This window comes from Saccostrea echinata, unplaced genomic scaffold, assembly GCF_033153115.1.
Source record: "Saccostrea echinata isolate AGI-Se365-2 ecotype Australia unplaced genomic scaffold, CSIRO_AGI_Sech_v1 ptg000029l, whole genome shotgun sequence".
Taxonomy (NCBI): Eukaryota; Metazoa; Mollusca; class Bivalvia; order Ostreida; family Ostreidae; genus Saccostrea; species Saccostrea echinata.
Genome location: NW_026889778.1, coordinates 16807656 through 16813116, shown reverse-complemented (window position 1 = coordinate 16813116; position 5461 = coordinate 16807656).

Here is a 5461-nt window from a genome sequence, read left to right as displayed (position 1 = left end):
TTTTGTGAAAACCTGCATATAAATAGCTTTATCAAGCTATTTTGAATAGCTTAATAACGCTATATAGCTATTTCAAGCTATATAGCTTAATCAAGAGATTGTGCTGGACCTGCTGACAGTAGCATAAGAAATGATCATGATGATTCTGCATTTAATTATTTTAAATTGCAATCAGATAAGAAAAAATATTTTTTTAACAACAGTAGGGAAATGATTATATAGCAATAACAAACCGAAAAAGGTGTAATACGTCTGATCATGTGACAAAGTATTTGTAAATATTTAACCCCCCTACCTGTCCCTTTTCTACACAACCTCTTTTTTCCGCATCCGATTTCTGTGTATATTACAATAGAATAAAATTTTAATAGTTCAAGTCATTAAAACATTGCTTAAAGGGAGAGATATGTATAAACATGCACACATTAACAGTGTGTAGTATACTTACATCGTCTTGCACCAAACAACTGCGATTATGATCTGTTATAGTCCACCGCTGACGGTTCGTGGAATTATCCAGACAAACAGAGCACATTTAACAGAGAAACATGTTATTGAACTGTAACACAAGTAGGAATCGAATTAATCATCCAAACATGCTGAAGAAATACGATCTTTTGATGTCCGATCTCTTCTTTGTTTACATCCGAAACTTCTTCCGGTGATCGTTCACGGTTAGATCGTACGCCATATTACTCGAAGGTAATAGAATAAATGTGTGTTAAGAAAAAAAAAAATGTTTATTTTCTTTTGTGATTTTATAAATATTTCTTTTGTAAACGTTCTATGTCCTTTTGCGTTTCTGTAATTTATTTTGAAATATGAATTAACCTTTACTCCAATCTGAAGGCTGTACGATACAGGATAGGATAGGATAGGATTGGATTGGATTAATTAGTATATGTTTCTATCGTGAATCCTCAATCCTGAATCCTATTCAATTCCATCCCATGTCAACTTGTGGGATAGCAGCACTGTACCAATATCTGTGAAAATAAGCTATTTTCTACTACTTCCTGTTTAGCCGGAATCGAAGTGACGTCATTCGACGTATTTTGATGATCTCGCAAGCTGCTACTTGTCATGTTGAACAACTTTGCTTCTTTGAAGTATTACAAATTCTAAATACTTTTTGAGATATCAGAAAAAATATTTTGGCCCCTTTAGATTCCTTATTTTAGGGGCCAGCCCTTTATTCAAGATATCATTTAAAAGATCTTGTAATTCTGCACAAATTTTGTTATATATGTTTTAACAAAATATTTCCAAGTAAAAAGATATCGTACAGAAAGTGTTCGAAATTTTGAAACTTTCGATACGACCTTTTTCAGGCCATAGCGAGCGTCGACGTGTGGCACTTCCGGTGAAAGTTAACTACGTATTACAGATCTACATATATTGCTCTGTCTTCCCTAAAATATTCATGTTCCTTTGATGAGTGCTTTCTTAGAAAACCTGCGGACAAACTGACCCTCCAAAATCACTAAATCGCAAAAATCTTCGGACCGGAAGTGACGTCATCAAAATAAAAAAAATATGTATCAAGATTTTTTAATGTTCTATCAGACCTGAAAGTTTCATGAAAATCGAGCGAACCGTTTTCGAGAAATTGCGTGCACAAAATCGGTAAGAAAAAAAATAACTAGAAACCTTGTTGCCATGGCAACAAGAAGGTCTTCCGTCCCTTTTCTGTCTTCATAGATGTTGATTCCTCTTTAAACAACTTGTTATGTTGTGCATTCCCTGTCACACCTTAATACGAAAAATAGTTCCTTCGCCATGCGCTCGGCACTTTGAAGTTAAAGTTGCGGATATTTTGGATGAGACCTTAAAAACCGAGGCCCCATGTCACAGCAGGTTTTGGCACGATAAAGATCCCTCACTGCTCAATGGCCCTGAGTGCCGAGTAAAAGTCTAAATTTGATGTCCTTCACCGGTGGTCACGTCTCTATATGAGTGAAAAATTCTCGAATGGGACTTAAAACAACATACAGTCAATCAATCAATCAATCAATCAATCATACATAAAATATAATTAAACGTTTATATTTTGAAAATATTGCAAAACTGGAACAAAAAAAAAATACGAGATATCATTTTAGGAGGGGGAAGGACCTATGTTCCAAAACATCTTTGTGTGAATTTTTTTTTAAAATTTTTGAGATTCTCACACTTAATTGTACAAAATATAAAATTATGTTAAATATTTTTTTTAATTTAAGATCTACATGTATCTACAATATTTTGTTTTATTTTACCCGATTTCATGCATTTCAGGTTCCCCCCCCCCCCTCCCTGGGTCAGCACCACACACACATAACAAAATGATTGACACTTCACGTGAAAGCATATTTTTTCACATACTGTTTCAAGTATACAGATTTTTATGTGTTTCATTGTGTTAATACACTGTATACCATTAATTAACCATACCTTTATCCGCAAAGTCGCTTTGAGCTCTTAATTATGGCGGATCTTGCTCTAAACTAAATGTCATTGAAATTCCCTCTCATTTGAAATTGCTGTTTTTATTCAATGAAGATGAGAAAATAATAAATTCTACTTTCAAAGTATAATTTGACAAATCTCCGATTTGTGATTCAATTTCATAGGTACCTAGCTAGCTACATTAACATTTTTACCTTATTTTGTCATATCACACACATATGCACATTAATTAGTGCAAAATTCAACTGCAAACTCTTTATGAAGAAGTAAAAAGACAAAGTACCATTGTGAAGTCAAACACCATTGCTCTGACGTTGATGACATAGCCTCCCCCCCCCCCCCCCTTTAAAGATAAAATATTACATTTGAGCCCAAACAACAGTGTGAAAAAAATCGGACATTTTGGGGATTGAATAGATAGTGCAAAATTTAACTGCAAACTCTTTATGAAGGAGTAAAAAGACACAGTGCCATTATGAAGTCAAACACCATTGCTCTGACGTTGAACGACATAGCCCCCCCCCCCCCTTTAAATATGAATAAAATATTACATTTGAGCCCAAACAATAGTGTGAAAAAATTTGGACATTCTGGGGACTGAATATGAGTTGCCCGCGTGAAAATCAACATGCTTACCATTACGCTATCAAAGACCATCGTATCAAAGTAGCAAGCAATAAATATCTAGAGTACGGGTTATTCCATTTTTGAATAAATTACATATTTAGCATTCTGATAAGATTCTCTATTTATCCTATAAATATCATAAAAAAATAATGAAAAACAAAAAAGTTCAAAAAACTACCCTTTTTAAATCACTTCCTGTGACGACCGGAAGTGGCGACGACACACGAAATGTTTCCATCACACATCTACAAATCACCTTCTATCATACCTGAAAGTTTCAGACTCCTACCTTGAACAGTTTCCGAGAACATTCACGGACTAGATTTTTAGTGGAAAAAGTGAAAAATCGTAATAATTCCTGACCGGAAGTGAATTTTTCCAAACTTTTTCAATATTTCAAAATGGCATGAGATAACACATCATTCCTGAAAATTTGGTTGAAAATGATTGAATAGTTTTTGAGATATCGCGATTTGAAAAGGTCAGAAAAATAAAAATGAAAAATAATAATAATAATAATAATAACTAGAAACTCATTGCGAGCAATGAGAGGTCTTCCGTCCGATTTTGAAAATAAAAATGTAAATTCAAGCTGAAAAGGTGATAAAAGGAATTTAGACACTCTGGAGATTTAACCCTGGTTGTCAGCGTGAAAATCCAACGTGCTAACCATTAACCATTCACTTTTTTGCATCACTTCCTGTCACGACCGGAAGTAACGTTTACGGAAGTGACGTTTCTCTATACATTTGCAGTATCTACAAAATGCATAAAAACATTTCAAGTACTTTATCGATAAGCAATATTTATGAGAAAGTTAAATATCGAAATAACGTAGTTTATCACCTAAAATCGGAAGTTGACGTTTTTGTTTCCAGTAGAAACTAACATATTTCAAAACAGCGAAAGAGATGCAATAAAGTGATGCAAACTTTAATTTTAAAAAGAAAAGTTTAATTTTTTTATTTCTTTGATCACTTCCTGTGACGACCGGAAGTTACGACGGACGCGCTTAACCAAAATGGTTTTGCATACTCCTCAAGGTCTGCTGCTCATTAAGTCTGGTGTTTTAATCTTTTACCTGTTTTTGAGATCTCGCTCAGACAATTTCTCATTTAGAGGACAGAAAAACACGCGACCGGAAGTGAATTTTTGAAAGATATTTGAGGTTACTCTAGACCTTTGCAGTCTGAATAACATATTTAAAATTCATTTCAAATACATTATCTATAAAGAATATTTATAGGAAAGTAAAATACGAAATTTTGTAGTTTTTCTCTTATAACCGGAAGTTGTCGTTTTTGTTTCCGGTGGGACCAACATCTTTCGAATCTGCAAAAAAGATGCAATAAAGTGATACAATTCTTAAATAAAAAAAAGAAAAGTTGAAATTTTGGATTTCTTTGATCACTTCCTGTGACGACCGGAAGTGACGGCTGACGCTCTGAACCCAAATGGTTTTGGCTACATCTTAAGGTCTGTTGCTCATATAAGTCTGGTGTCTTAATCCCTTACCGTTTCCGAGATCTTGCTCAGACAACTTCTCATTTTGAGGACAGAAAAACACGCGACCGGAAGTGAATTTTTGAAAGATATTTAAGCTTACTCTAGACATTTGATGTCTGAATAACATATTTAAAAATCATTCCAAATACTTTATCTACAAAAGATATTAATGGGAAAGAAAAATACTCAAATTATGTAGTTTTTCTCTTATAACCGGAAGTTGACGTTTTTGTTTCCGGTGGGACGAACATATTTCAGAACTACAAAAGTGATGCAATAATGTGATGTAAGTATTGATAAAAAAAAGAAAGTTGAAATTTAACGATTTCTTTGATCACTTCCGTAAGCGACCGGAAGTGCTGACGACGAACGAAAAGGTGCCCTCTCCAATCTAGAAATCATGTTCTATCATCTCTAACAAGTCTCCAGTTCATATCTTGAGCCATTCTTGAGAACACTCAAGGACAAAATTGCATTTTAAAATCAGGAAATTGTCCATAACTTGGCACTGGAACCGAATTTACCAAAAAACGGAATTTTATATAAAATTCATATAAAGACCTTTCATCCCTGAAAATTTCAAAGAAATTCATTGAATAGTTTTCGAGAAATCGCGTGCACAAAATTTTGTCTAAAAAAAAAAGAATAATAATAATAATAATAAGAAACAATAGAATCACTATAAGGTCTTCCGTGGAGACGGAAGACCTTAATAAGAAACAGTAGAATCACTATAAGGTCTTCCGTGAAGACGGAAGACCTTAATAAGAAAAACAGTGGAAAAGAAACCGAAGAATAACAAGAAGGTCTTCCGCTGAAGACGGAAGACCTTAATAATAATGATGATGATGATGATGATGATAATAATAATTAGGAATAG